The following is a 15864-nucleotide window of genomic DNA, read 5'->3' as shown; positions in this document are numbered from 1 at the left end:
TAGACTGCCCAATCCAGGAAGGTGCTAACATTATGACAGTCTGTGCTAAGTTAGCTGGTCTCACATGGGCTGGTGTCATTGAACTCAAACTGTGATTCACAAATCTGGGCTGGGGAGATGAAAATGCTCTTGATCACTGTAAAATGGGCCATATTGGCCATGCGCATGAGTGTTTGATGGGTGCATATATGTTTGTTTGAGGGTTAAGATTCGTCACATGGTAAATTAGCTTGTTAGACTGGGGCATTGTGATTTGAAGAATGAGATCTGGGATGGAGGACGCTAGTGGTTATAGAATGAGGCCCCTGCATTAGATTGGATCATGTAAAGAGCAAGAGAGAAGTACATGGAGGGCCAGAAACCAGAAATATCTCTTGCAGCATCTTCACCTCCTGTGTAGTCGGCAGCATTAATGCTGAATATTTATACTGAAAATTGAAGCCCTGTTAAGCTTGGCTATAACCATTGATCCACAGTTTCTATGGTTACTGCAGACAGTGAAAGGCAATTTGAATCACTATCTAATACATTTGTAGAATGGCCAGTTGGATGAAATTCTGATGATATCACACAATGCTGTTTTACTGCTTGAAACCTATAATGGCTTCACATCTGGGAACCACTCAGCCCTAGCAGGAATTGGTTTCCATGGATACGAATGTCTCTTTTGGCAGAGGGTGTGAAACAGTTTCGTGTTTATTTCCATGACAAAAGCAGTAACTGCTTAGTCTGTTTGGCTTCTTTAAAAACCTTGTGCTCAGGTGCAGGACATTGGCCCAACTTGAGTCACCCTTTGCAAATTTCTACCTATAATGCCGCATTGTCAGCTTGAGCTCAGATACGCTCTTGTCTCATATTTAAAGAGTTTAGGAAAGATTCACACAAAGACTTGAGTAGATTTCTAGACCAACATTCCAGTGCAGTGCTGAGGGAATAAAGTAGTCACCAATGTCCTACCAAATGATAAGGTGGCTCTCACATTAGAGAAAAAGGACTGATGGTTGTTTAACCGGAGAGGGTTACTGTGCTTTATGTGAATCAAGAGGAGTTGAGAGGGAGAGTCTTTCATGCTCTCATAAATTGAACCCATACTGTGGCATTACACACCAGCAATCCAGCCAACTAATGCCATTAGTATGCAGCATTATTGCATGGGATATCTATTAAATGTGCCCTTAAATCAAGACACCCTCTGTCTTCTCAGGTGGAGCAAAGGATGGTCTCATGATCCTATTCGTCACAGAGCAGGAGAGTCCTCCCAGTGCATTGTTCATGATTTATTTATCTTTTAGTCAACGTCTCAAAGTTCTGGTCATCATAGCTTTTCTGTTTGTTGGCCTGTCCTGCTGTGTGTCTCCACATTATAAGAGTAACAATGTTTCAAAATAACTTCATGAAAACGTCTTCAGACATCCTGCAAATACGCAAGGAGTCAGTTAGCTCAGTTGGCCTAATGGCTAATCTCTGAACGTCAATACTACGTGTTCAATTTCCATAATGGCTGAGGTCACTGTGAAGGATTCTCCTTCTCAAGAACAATGGGATTGTAATGGTAAGGGATTTTAACTTTCCCAACTTAGACTGGGACTGCCATAATGTTAAGGGCTCGGATGGAGAGGAATTTGTTAAGTGTGTACAAGAAAATATTCTTATTCAATACATGGATGTATCTACTGGAGAAGAAGCAAAACTTGACCTTCTCTTGGGAAATATAACAGGGCAGGTGACTGAGGTTTCAGTGCAGGAGCACTTTGGGTCAAATGATCATAATTCTATTAGTTTTAAAATAGTGGTTGGAAAGGATAGACCTGATCTAAAAGTTAAAGTTCTAAATTAGAGTAAGGCCAATTTTGTCGGGATTAGGCAAGAACTTCAAATTTTGATTGGGGAAGGCTGTCCCCGGTTAAAGGGATGGCTGAAGGTAGGAGGCCTTTAAAAGTGAGAGTTCAAAGACAGTATGTTCCTGCTGGTGGGAAGGGCAAGGCTGATAGGTGTAGGGAATGTTGGATGACTGGAAAAATTGAGGCTCTGGTTCAAGAACAGAAGGAGGCTTATGTCAGGTATAGACAGCTGGGATCAAGTGAATCCTTCGAGGAGTGTTAGGGCAGCAGGAGTGTACTCAAGAGGGAATCAGAAGGGCAAAAAGGGGACATGAGATAGCTTTGGCAAATAGGGGTAAGGAGAATCCATAGAGATTCTACAAATACATTAAGAGCAAAAATGATACTCGGGAGAGATTAAGGCCCTGAAAGATCAATATGTGTGGAACCACAGGAGATGGGTGGGCCATAAACAAATATTTCACATCTGTATTTACTGTGGAGAATGACATGGAAGCTAGGGAACTTGGGGAATTAAATAGTGATGTCTTGAAAAGTGTCCACATTACAGAAGAGGAGGTGCTGGAGTTCTTAAAGGTAGATAAATCCCAGGGATCTGATCAGGTGTATCCCAGATCTTTGTGGGAAGCTAGGAAAAAAATTGTGGGACCCTTTGATGAGCTATTTGTATCATTTGTAGCCACAGTTGAAGTGCTGGAACACTAGAGAGTGACTAATGTGGGGCCACTATTTACGAATGGAGGGAAGGAAAATCCAGTGAATTATAGACCAGTGACCCTGATGTCAGTACTGGGAAAGTTACTGGAGGGGATTCTGAGGGACAGGATTTACATACATTTGATTATGAGTAGTCAACATGGATTTGTATGTGAGAAATCATGTCTCTGATTTGATTGAGTTTTTTGAAAAAATGACAAAGAAGTTTGATGAAGGGAGAGCTTAGACATTGTATACGTGTACTTCGACAAGGCATTTGACAAGGTAGACTGGTTAGCAACATTAGATCACATGGAATCCAGGGAGAACTAGCCATTTGGATATAAAATTAGTTTGAAGGTAGCAGACAGAAGGTGATGGTAGAGTGTTGTTTTTCAGACTGGAGGCCTGTAACTAGCAGTGTGCTGCAAGGATCAGTGCTGGATCCATTGCTTTTTGTCATTTATATAAATGATTTGGATGTAAATATAGGAGGTACTGTTAGTAAGTTTGCAGATGACAACAAAATTGATGGTATAGTGGACAGTGAAAAAGGTTACCTCAGAGTATAACGGGATCTTCATCAGGTGGGCCAATGGGCCAGAAGTGACAGATGGAGTTTAATTTAGAAAAATGTGAGGTGCTGCATTTTGATCAGTCTAATCAGGCCAGGAGTTAAATGGTAGAGCCTAGGAAAGTGTTGCTAAACAAAGAGATTCAGGAATGCAGGTGAATACTTCCTTGAAAGTGGAGTTGCAGTTAGACAGGGTGGTGAAGAAAGCATTTGGCATCCTTGGGGGATAGAGAGAGAGAGGGATGGGGGGGGGGATAGAGGGAGAGGGGATAGAGGGATGGGGGGATGGGGGGATAGAGGGAGAGAGGGGTGGGGGGGAGAGGGGGATGGGAGGGATAGGGATAGGGCACTGACCAATGCATTGGTCAGTGCATTGTATAGGAGTTGGGATGACATTAGATGGGCCATTTTTGGAATACTGCATTCAATTCTGGTCTCCCTGCTGTAGGAAAGATGTTGTTAAACTTGAAAGGGTTCAGAACAGGTTTACAAGGTTGCTGCCGAGATTGGAGGACTTGAGTTACATGGAGAGGCTGAATAGGCTGGGGCTATTTTCACGGGAGCATTGGTGGCTGAGGGGTGACCTCATAGAAGTCATAAGGGGCATGGATAGGGTGAATAGCCAACATCTTTTTCCTGGAGCAGGAGAGTTCAAAACTAGAGGGATAGATTTAAGGTGAGAGGGGTAAAAAGTTAAAAAGGGACCTCAAAGGTAACTTTTTCACACAGAGGGTGGTGCATGTGTGGATTGAGCTGCCAGAGGAAGTGGGTACAATTACAACACTTAAAAGGCATCTGCTTGGGTATATGAATAGGGAAAGGTTTAGAAGGATATGGGCCCAATGCTGGCAAATGGGACTAGGTTAGATTAGGGTGGCTGTTTGGCAAGGAGGAATAGGTTTGAAGGGTCTGTTTCCTTTTATAAGATCCTATGAGGTTCACTAATGGAAAAGTAATCTTCCTGTTCTGGCCTGTATGCGACTCCAGACCCACTGCAATGTGGTTAACACTTTAATAAATGATCTAGTAAGCCACCTAGTTCAAGGGTAATTAGAGATGGGCAATAAATACTGAGCTTGTCTTCCCATGAAACAGTAAATAAAGACTGTACAGAGCTATGTTTCTTCAGCAGTGCCAGGGTTATTCATGCTGCAATTGCATGTTGTATCCTTGTTCAACCAGAATGTAAAGATAAGCCCAACATTGCAGGCCAGTTTAACCTCTCTAGTGAGATAGCTTCTAGATAATTTGGAGCAAAATTAATAGTCACTTTGGTCCATCTGAGAGGTTTAGTTTAAATTCTGACCTGACATCCATCTCCTCTGATAGTGCAGTATTCCTTCAGCACTAAACTGCAGTGTCAGTTTAGAAATGTGCTCTAGTCTTTGAAATGAGGTTTCTTAGGCCTCTCTGAATCAGACATGAGAGCGTTACTGAACTACAGCTGACACTTCAACGTGATAGGTCGAATGTTTCAGATAGTGCCTTAAGTTGGACCAAGGTCCCTTACCGGGGCCAATGTGGGTTATTAAGTAAAGCCAGCTCAGGACAAATTGAGTGTTACCAGTTAGCATGACATTTTTGAAGAAGTAACAGAGAGGGTTGATGAGATTGGTGTGGTGTACAGACTGTGCTTAAGGTACATGATACATTATTATTATCCTCTGGAAACTTAAATTCTATAAGTAAGAGAATTTTGTGTAGCATTAAATTTTATTTAAGTTGTAAACTTTGAAGTCCTCTTGTTATAAGTACATTGGCAACCTCTTGTGAAAATGCTTAGTGACTGACTACCAGGGTAAACAAATAGCAAAATCAAAACTTATGAACTCCCAAGCCAGGGTTCACTTTGGGGCCTGATTTCTACAGTATTATCATCAGCTAGGATCATAACGGTGAACTGCCAAAAGGCATTTGAAAAGTGTTGTGCAACAACCATAATTTTTCTACGGTGGCAAAATCAGTGGTTATCTAGGGCACTGAAACCCTTGAGCTAGCCCTGGAGAAGTCATTTGTTCGAGGTAGTCAGAATTGTCAGGCTTATTGATAGACAGGAACAAACTATTCCCATTGATGAAAGATTGAGAGACAGAGGGGATAGGTTTAAAGGAATAGAAGCAATGATAAAATGAGGAAACATTTTCACACAGTGAGTGGTTAAGGTCTCACGCTAACAACCTGAAGGTGCAGTGAAGGCAGGTTTAATTTACAGACTGGAATGAACTATTATTATCTGAACAGGAAGAAAATACAGGGTTACAGGCAGAAAGTGGTGGGATAACTCTAAGTGAATTGCCCCTTTGGAGAGCTAGTAGAGACATAATCGGTCAAATGGACTCCTTTTGTACTGTGATTCTATCTCAAATTTAGTTTGGTAATGTTTTTGTGAAGTGATTTGAATTGTTTTTACATGCTAAATGAATGGGAGTTGTTGCTGTTGTTCCAGCTAAGATCATCTAACTGGAGGTTAACTCTGGCACCTAGCTGTTTTACATGACTCGGTAACACAAGTGGAAAGTCATTTATTGATTGAACATGAGGGACGCCTTGTTCTGGCAATGGTTGGATGCAGATTGCACATGTGCCTGATGTTGTATGAGCTGTGGGTTAGATCCTTTTTAATAGCTGATCAGCTGCTTTGCATTAGCTGTGTTTACAGCTGTTCGGGGTGTGTTTTTTTGTGAATTGACTTGTGTCTGGGAACGTAATCCCATTCCGCACATGGACGTTTTGTGTAATGCAGGAGACACATTTCTGATCTTTTATGACTGGTCTGTCTACGAGTTTGACTGGAGCAAGGAACAGCTGGTTGGCATGTGTGATGTTCATGACTTTGGAACTGATGATATCGAACATGATTTTGATTCTGTTTTCTTCTGTCAACCTTTCCTTTTTTTAAATCCTCCTATATGCATATTTCCTGACCTCCTTTCTGTCTAGCAGCCTTATCGCTCTACCAAAGCACCCACTCTGGAACACGCTTTGAAATATTGTGTTGCTGTTCTAGGTGGCCACTTGTCTTGCACTCACCGGAAACATGAGCTCACCCGAAACTCTTCTGTTTGTATCTTAACTCACGGTCAGTTTCCTGTCACATGTCATCCCACTGGGTGTTAACTGACCAATTGTGGCTGCTGTCCGAGAAAACCAGACTGATACACTTAAAAGTCAGGCCTTGGGTTGTGTTGTAGGGGTTCAGGTACATAATTCTTTCAAGTTTGCATCACGTACTGATAGGGTGATTAAGAAGGCAATTAGCACACTTGCCTTCATTGCTCAGTACTTTGAATACAGGAGTTGGGACGTCATATTGAGGTTGTACAAGATGTTGGTGAGGTCTCTTGTGGAGTACTGTGTCCAGTTCTGGTCTCCCTGTTAGAGGAAGGATATTATTAAACTGGGGAAGGTTTGGAAGAGATCTCCCAGGATGTTGCCGGAAATGAGTTATAAGCAGAGCCTGGGTAGGATAGGTTCATTTTCACTGGAGCGTAGGAGGTTGAGAGGTGATCTTATAGAGGTTTATAAAATCATGAGAGGTATAGATTAGGTGAGTGATAGGTGTCTGTTCCCTAAGGTGGGAGATTTGAAGACTAGGGGGCATATTTTTAAGGTGTGGGGAGAAAGATTTAAAAAAGACATGAGGGGCAATTTATGTATGCAGAGAATGGTTCCTGTGTTTGGAATGATCTTATAGAGGAAGTGGTGGATGCAGGTACAGGTACAGTTGCAATGTTTAAAAAGACATTTGGATAAGTACACAAATAAGAAATGTTTTGTGGGATATGGGCCAAGTACAGTGAGCTGGGATGAGTTTAGTTTGGGATTATGGTCGACATGGACTGAAGGGTTTATTTCTATGATGTGACTCTATAACTCTATGAATCTATGACCTAACTTTAATATTTTAATGAATGCAAAATGCTATGGATGCTGGAAATCTGAAACAAGCACACGGAGTGCAGGAGAAACTCAGCAGGTTTGACAGCATCTGTGGAGACAGAAACAGAGTTAATGTTTTGAATCCAGTATGCCTCTTCTTCAGAATTTGCAGGGAGAACTGTTTACTTTGTTTCTCTCTCCCCAGGTGCTGCCAGACCTGCTGCGTTTCTCTCACATTTTCCATATTTCTTTAACAATTTAATTTTTAATGGCCTCACAACCCATACCCATTTCTATAATCTTCTCTAGCCAGCCATATAACATGTGTGCAGTTCTGGTCTCCAAATTTGAGGAAAAGACATTCTGGCTATTGAGGGAGTGCATCGTAGGTTCACGAGGTCAATTCCTGGAATGGTGGGACTACCTTACACTGAAAGACTGGAGCGACTGGTCTTGTATACCCTTGAGTTTAGAAGACTGAGAGGGGATCTGATTGAGACATATAAGATTATTAAAGGATTTGACACTCTGGAGGCTGGAAGCATGTTTCCACTGATGGGTGAGAACGAACCAGAGGACACAGCTTAAAAATACGGGGTAGACCATTTAGGACAGAGATGAGGAGAAACTTCTTCACCCAGAGAGTGGTGGCTGTGTGGAATGCTCTGCCCCAGAAGGCAGTGGATCCCAGTCTCTGGATTCATTTAAGAAAGAGTTGGATAGAGCTCTCAAGGATAGTGGAATCAAGGGTTATGGAAATAAGGCAGGAACAGGATACTGATTAAGGATGATCAGCCATGATCATATTGAATGGTGGTGCAGGCTCGAATGGCAGAATGGCCTACTCCTGCACCTATTGTCTATTGTTTATTGTCTTATCATTGGTCATTTGCAATGAGTACAGGAATTTGGAAGTCATGTTACAGGTGTACAGATCATTGGCTAAAACCACTTTTGGTACAATGCATTCAATTCTGGTCTCCCTGCTATATGAAAAATGTTAAACTTGAAAGGTTTCAAAAATGATTTCCAAGGATGTTGCCAGGGTTGGAAGGTTTGAGTTATAGGGAGATACTGAGGCTATTCTCCCTGGAGAGTCGGAGGCTGAGGAGTGTCCTTATAAAGGTTTATAAAATCATGAGGGGCATGGATAGGATAAGTACACAAAGTCTTTTCCCTGGGCTGGGGGTTGTCTAAAACGAGAGGGCATAGGTTTAAAGTGAGACGGGAAAGATTTAAAGAGGACCTAAGGGGCAAATTTTCACACAGAAGGTAGTGCATGTATGGCATGAGCTGCCAGAGGAAGTGGTGGAGGTGGGTACAATTCCAACGTTTAAAAGCCATCTGGATCGGGACGTGAATAGGAAGGGATTAGAGGGATATGAACTAAATGCTGGCAAATGGGACTAGATTAATTTAGGATACCTGGTCAGCAAGTACAAGTTGGACCGAAGGGTCTGTTTCTGTGCTGTACAACAACTCTATATTTGCCTTCTTGTACATTGCAAGTCTTCATTGCTGAGCTATTGATGATTGTATCTTCAGTGAACTAGACCCACAAATTCTCTATATCTCTTTTTTTCTTTCCCCTCCTCTAAAATGCTCCTTAAAACTTATCTCTCTTAAAACATCTCCTGTTGGGGCTTGATAGCACCTTTGAAACCTTTGGGATGTTTTATTTCAGTAAAGGCACTGGAAGAGTTGTTCTTGCTGTAAGCTTCCTTGATAATGCTGGATTCTTCAATACTGTGTATGGTAATAGGATGATTATTACACCAGATTGGAGAGCTGGAGATCACAAGTTCAAATCCCAGGCTGACAGGTTGTGAAATTAAATTCAATAAATCAAGAAATTTTATGTGCTAAGAAAATGATGGTGAAGTCTGCTGGGTCAGCATAAACATTACGAGTGGTAGTTTCTCATGAGTGAGTTTGGATTGTAAATGTTGTCAGCTTCTTAATGCATTCATTGTCCCCACCAGGACACGCAGTGAAGTCACAAGGCAAAGGGGCCACTACTTGGTTTGGTCAAGTGAATCTGGAATCCTTCTGTTCTGGTTATCAATAGCATGTAACAAAAATATATCTACTTTCTTAGTCACGTTGAGAGGCTTATTTGGCTGGTGTCTGGACAAAGCTTATTTCCACCTCAAGATCCACTTTCTCAATGGCCTTTTGCTTGTGTTCTCCTCAACTTCCAAAAAATCTTGACCTTAGAAAATGCTACTGCTTTTCTGTTTCTATTTTATGATTCTTAAGTAGTCTCAATAATATATATGCTGAAATATTGCCTTCATTGTTCAGACCATTCAGTTTAGGAGGTGGGAAGTCATGTTGTGGTTGCACAGGATGTTGGTGTGGCCACTCTGTGCAGTTCTGGTTGCCATGCTATTGGAAGGATATTATTAAATTGGAGAGGGTGCAGAAAAAATTTACCAGGATGTTACCGAGACTGGGCAGTTTGAGTTATAACGAGAGGCTAAATAGGCTAAGAAGTTTTTCACCGAAGCATAGGAAGGGACCTTTTAAAAGTTTCTAAAATCACGAGGGGTATAGATAAGTTGATTAGCAAAGGTCCTTTCCCTAGGTTAGGGAAGTTTAAAACTAGAGGGCATAATTTTAAGGTGAGAGGAGAATGACTTAAAAGGGACCTGACGGGGCAACTTTCTCACACAGAGGGTGTTCATGTGTGGAATGAGCTGCCAAAGGAATTGGTACATGCACATACAATTGCAACATTTACAAGATATTTGGACAGATGCATGATCAGGAAAGGTTTAGAGAGGTTTGAGCGAAATGCAGGCAAATGCAGAACAAAAACAGAAATTGCAGGACCGGCCGCATCTATGGAGAAAAATCAGAGTGAACATTTCGAATCCAGTGACCAGAATTGACAGGAGCTAGGAAAATGTCAGTTTACTTGAAGAAGATTAAATGCAGGCAAAACGAGCTCTGAGGAAGGGTCAGTGGACCTGAAACATTGATTCTGATTTCTCTCCACAGATGATGCCAGACTTGCTGAGCTTTTGCAGCAAGTTCTGTTTTTGTTGCAGGCAAATAGGACTCATTTTAGTTTGGGAAACCTAGTCGGCAGAGATGAGTTGGATGGAAGGGTATGTTTCTGTGCTGTATGATTCTTTGACTCTTTGTTCCACACGCTGACAATTGTTATCCTCACTAAGTCTTGCTTGCCTGTTGCACTGACATTGATCTACATTGGCCACCCCTTCAAGTACATGTACATTCTGTTGCTCATTGCAAATCACTGCAATACCTAAAAGCACCCGACTTGACTGTGACATGCCCCAATGTTACATCCTCTTCCATTCTCTGTGGTGCACCATCTTAGACTTGCCCTTCAGTTTGCCTATCTCCTGCCAGTATCATCAGCTGTATCAATCCCTAATGCCCTCTGTCTCTTCACAGGGAAAATCTCCAAGTGGAGAATGAGGCTCCAGCATTGAGTTCTGAGTTGACAATGTAGTGGTTGTAATGAGGTCAGCTAGGTGGACCTCATAGAATATGAGCTCCCTGATTAGGGTGTTAATCTGGCTGTTAACCAATCAGGGATCCCTGGCTGCCAGATATAAACATGTAAATTGAATAAAGATTCGTGCACCTTGTGTCTCTCACTATGTCTCACACCTGCACACACACACCATGGGTGCTGGGGAAAAATAAGCACTACAAAAAGAAAGAAAATAAAAAAAAAATAAACAGGAATGTGGGGAAAAAATAAACCCGACCGCAGTTAGGCGGTAGTGTGGGTGTTATATAAAAAAAGAAATAAACAAGTGTTACATAGCATTGCCAAAAAAAAGGAGTGTTATGGGCATTAAAAAATAAACAGGAATGTCTGATCACACAGCATTGCTTTTTGTGAAGGGCACTGTTGGTCACTGACCACTCAGGTGTTTTCCCTTTTAAAAAAAAATAAACAGGCATGTAAATTGAATAAAGATTCGTGCACCTTGTGTCTCTCACTATGTCTCACACCTGCACGCGCACACCATGGGTGCTGGGGAAAAAATAAGCACTACCGCAGTTAGGCGGTAGTGTGGGGTTTATTAAAAAAAAATAAACAAAAAAAATTTAAAAAATAAACAGGCATGTCAGGATTTCTGTTCATTCTGAAAGAACTGAATGAGTGCAGGTACTATGCAAGTGTAAATGAGGGGTGACGTGGTGATGGGGCACCGGCCTTAGTGGAGTAATTTCAGACAACAAGTGCAATGCTAGCCTATTTGATTTTGTAGGCCCTTCTTTTCTTACAGGTTACAGGATCCCATAAAACACTCCTGCCATAACGGACGAACAACCCAACCAGCTGGTAGAAATATAGTTATTGACTGTTCATCTTGAGGCCCGTATTAATTAGTTGGCTAACTCTGCTATTTCTTTATGCTTTTAACCAAGGAATGATGCAAAGAAATGGAATCGATATGAACAACACTTTTGTACTTGTGAAACTTTCAAACTGGTTTCTATTTCATAAAATACACAGACTCAGAGACACTGGGAAAAATGCACTGTACAGCACAGTTGATAATTTACCAAACCTACAACTAGAACACATGCTTGAAGAGGGTCATTGGTTTTGAAGATACTGAACAAGCTCTTGAAACGATCCCAGTCTCTTCAACTAATCTGCTGCTCAGATATTCAAAGGATTTCAGCAGATGGTCAAAAATCCCTCTACTTCCAACCTTCAGGGATCAAGGGACAGGTCCTGTTTGGTCAACAGCTGCTGCTTGAGAGGTTTGGGCACTGCTAGCATTAGTAAACCAAGAGTAGAACTGAGCAGTGCTAGAAAAGGTTACTGATTCCCAAAGATTCCACTGGCAATTGAACTCTCTCAAGAAGCTCTGTTTACCATTATTCCCAGGAATTCTGGTGGAATATTAATGAATCCCTGTGGAATTATAGAGTTGGTGCATTGTTAGGTTGCTAGGTGGTGCTTAGAAGCCATCTTGAAGTAACTATGCTTGGGTAACTACTGCTGAGGATTAATCTCAAACTCCTTGCATTTCCCTAGGACCACAGGATACATTGCCATTCAAGGACATTTTACAGTCACATGTGGCCTGTCATGCAGGCAGTGCAGTAGCCGCATTGACAGCAGTATTTGCCAATGCTGATTCACACCCTGAGAACTAACATTCCTCTGTCAGATTGACATTGGGCAAGCTGCATGGTTTCCAAAGATACACACTAGGTTCCAGGATAGAGCTAGGGTGTGGGAGAAGAGACTTAACCAGTACTGTCTGTCTCAGGGACTCTTAGAATTCACCAGATTGCACACAATAATCGATGAAAGAGAGAAAGCCTTCCATTTATACCAGATAGATATATACCAGGCACCTATACATAAAAATATTCTGCATGTATTTTATATCAGGATATTCCAAAACTCATTAAATACATTTGAAGTCTTGTCCCTGTTATAATGTAGATGTCTTTGAGGAGAAAGTGAGGTCTGCAGATGCTGGAGATCAGAGCTGAAAATGTGTTGCTGGAAAAGCGCAGCAGGTCAGGCAGCATCTCCTGTTCCCTGGATGCTGCCTGACCTGCTGCGCTTTTCCAGCAACACATTTTCAGCTATAATGTAGATGTGATAGCCAGTTTCTGCATAGGAAACTTCCACTGACAACAAGGATGCATTGAGGAGTTGGTCTGCTTTAGGGATATTATTGAGACATTGGTTGATGTTTTGACATGATATTGGCTTGTAGACTGGTGATAACATCCCTGCGTTTCTTTGGAACAATGCCACGGGAATCATTTACATTGGTTTGAAAGAGCAGGTATTTAATATCTCATCTAAAAGACACACCTCAGAGTGGTGCAGGGAACCTTGGATTTTTGAACTCTGTAGTGGGACTTGAATCACAACCTTATGACTCAGAGGACAGAGATATGACAATGGAGGGGGAAGTTTGGTGAACCAGTTAGTGGCATTGTTGAAGGATATGGCAGCAATCACAAGTCAGCAGATATTAGATAACTCTTCGTCGCTGTTTGATATCAATAGTGGTAATAGGAACTTCCTCCAGCTAAATCATTGCCTGTCCTCAGTTGAGCCCATTTTGTAAATAGGCACCAATTATTTAAATTCAGGTATTTCCATCCATTCCACCCCATCTGAAAGGGAGGGTATTTGAGTGGTAGCATCATCATGGGAGCATCATCTTCATTACTGACCAGCAGGAAGTATATTAATGCTGTGCAACTCCATGAGCTGGTCCTCTCCATTCCTGAGTCCCTGGTGTCAATAGAACTGCCTGTTAGGGGCTGCAATTGGCTTTAGAACAACAATGTACATTTACATCTCGCCCTTTAAAGATAATAAAAGATCCCAATGCACTTAGAGTTATAGAGACATACAGCATGGAAAAAAACCCTTTAGTCCAATCAGTCCATGCCAACCATAACCCCAAACTAAATTAGTCACACCTGCCTGCACTTGGCCCATATCCCTCCAAACATTTCTCATTCATGTCCTTACCTAAATGTCTTTTAAATGTTGTAACTATGCCTGCCTCCACCACTTCCTCTGGAAGTTCATTCCACACACGAGCTCTCTGCAAAACAATTGCCGTCATGTCTTTTTAAAATCTTTCTCCTCTCACCTTAAATATATGTCCCCTGGTCTTGAAATCCCCCATTCTAGGGGAAAGACACCTGCCACTCAACTTATCTATGTCCCTCATGATTTTATAAAGGTCACTCCTCAGCGTCCTATGTTCCATTGAAAAACCCATCCTATCCAGCCATGGTTTTAACTCAAACCTTCCATTCCTGACAACATCCTGGTAAATCTCTTCTGAACCCTCTCCAGTTTAATAATATTCTTCCTATAAGAGGGACACCAGAACTGGGTTCAAGTCCCACTGACTCTGGTGTGTGCCATTACTCTCAATCGGTGCCCATTTCTCTGTAGACCTGAAAATATTTCTATATCTTTCTGTAGGACAGCTCGATGGTTAGCACTGCTGCCTCACAGTGTCAGGGACCTGGGTTAAATTTCAGCCTTGGGGAACTGTCTGTGTGGAGTTTGCGCATTCTCCCCAAGACTGTGTGTTTTTCTTGCCTGTGCTCCTGCTTCCTCCCACAGTCCAAAGGTGAGCAGATTGGGTGGAGTTAGCCATGCGAAATTTCCCATTGTTTCCAGAGCTGTGCAGGCTAGATGGATTAGCCATGGGGAATGCAAGGTTACGGAGATAGGGTTGGCATTTGGGTCTGGGTGGGATGAAAGCTTTTTTGGAGGGCTGGTATGGACACAATGAGCTGAGTGGCCTGCTTCCACAATGCAGTGATTCTGTTAACTCTCTGACAGCTGTGTTTGAAAGCTGTGACATTACTATAAAGGTTTCTCCACCATGAGTAGACTAATGTGTGTGATTTATAGAGGCTGATGGCTATGTTTTCTCCTGTAGCAGGCTGGATTCAGTCCCAACCATGAGCATCACACTTCAGGAAGTTCTTGAAGCCACAGGCAGATGATGCAGAAAAAGATTCCGTCGCATGAACAGATTAGAGCTCCTCTTTTGAGCTGAGAAGAGATCTAATAAAAATATACTCAAAGTCAAAGGGCTTTGGACAGAACAGATAGGAAGAAACCAGAAGAGGTGAAAAGCAGGGAGCACTAATTGAAGGTGAACAACAATAGAACCAAAGGTAAAATGAGGAAGGATTTCTTTCTGCAGTACTGTACATGGTTAGGATCTGGAATCCAGTGGCTGGCATGAGGCAGATTTAATCTTGGCTTTCAGAGTAACTTTGGCTGATCGGCTGTGCAGAAATATTTTCAGGTCTACAGGGAAATGGTGTACATGCACAGACATCTTGGGCCGAATGTATGATTTGACAATCTCAGCTGGTGGAAATACCTCTTTAACCTGCTTCCTAATCTCCTCCATCCAGAGATAATCCAACTGGGATATTGCAATCTTTCCCTCCTTGCCCTCGCCTCCCCCACATGCTTCTGAGTTGCCAATGGGCAGTTGATGTGATGCTGGAGATTTTACCAAACATTATTATCTCACTCTCTCCTATGTATACTACCCTCACCCCCATTACCACCCACCCCCACATCCAATAACTTTATATTGCATGACCCACAAATATTCAAAGACAACTAAAAGGCATTTAGATAAGTACATGAATAAGAAGGGTTTGGAGGGATATGGGCCAAGCACAGACAGCTGGGACTAGTTTAGTTGGAATTGTGGACTGGTTGGACTCAACAATCTGTTTCTGTGCTGTATGACTCAATGACTATGGCTCTATGTCCACTTCTGGCATCCCAAATCTTGGGGAAGATCTGATGCCAACGTTACGTTCTGACCAAACCTCTGTGTAAGGCTGAACTGAATTTTTAATAAAGCATCACCGTATATTTCTTGCTTTTGTGCTCCATCTCTATGTGATAAAATCCAGGACCCTATGGGTTTTATTAAGTACGTTCTGAACTCATCCCCTATCCCCATCGACAATTGATCACCCCGTCATGTCATGAAAAGATTGAAAATGCACTTGAAGCAGATGAGAGCATTCCAGATTGCTCTGAGAATATTTATTTAAATACTTACTTTCAAGCCGAGTCAGTTTAATCAGTGTGACTGTAATGGGATGAGAGAGAGGTGTGTGGTCTTTGCTTTGTAGGTCTGGCAGTATCCAACATTTTGCGCAGAATTTCACATTCAACATGCATCAATCCTTGTGTCGTTATCCCGATAATACAAACTGCTGGATTCTGGTTAATGAAATCCCTAAATTTAATTCCATCGCATTCCCAGAGGCAAAGCTCAGATGGTGGAGATGGGCACCACCTAGTGGTTAGAGAGTTTAACTGCAGGAGCTGTCTCCACAAAA

At 42.1% G+C, this 15864-nt stretch overlaps 1 protein-coding gene across 3 annotated transcripts in view; it reads left to right on the top strand.

The window, feature by feature from the left end:
- Positions 1-15864, top strand: part of septin5a (septin 5a) — a 131825-nt gene that overhangs the window by 56936 nt on the left and 59025 nt on the right. The gene's annotated exons all lie outside the window — the stretch shown is intronic.

This window comes from Chiloscyllium plagiosum, unplaced genomic scaffold, assembly GCF_037043375.1.
Source record: "Chiloscyllium plagiosum isolate Xiang-an unplaced genomic scaffold, Cpla_swu_hap1 HiC_scaffold_24, whole genome shotgun sequence".
NCBI lineage: Eukaryota > Metazoa > Chordata > Chondrichthyes > Orectolobiformes > Hemiscylliidae > Chiloscyllium > Chiloscyllium plagiosum.
This window is presented reverse-complemented; position numbering and strand designations above follow the sequence as displayed.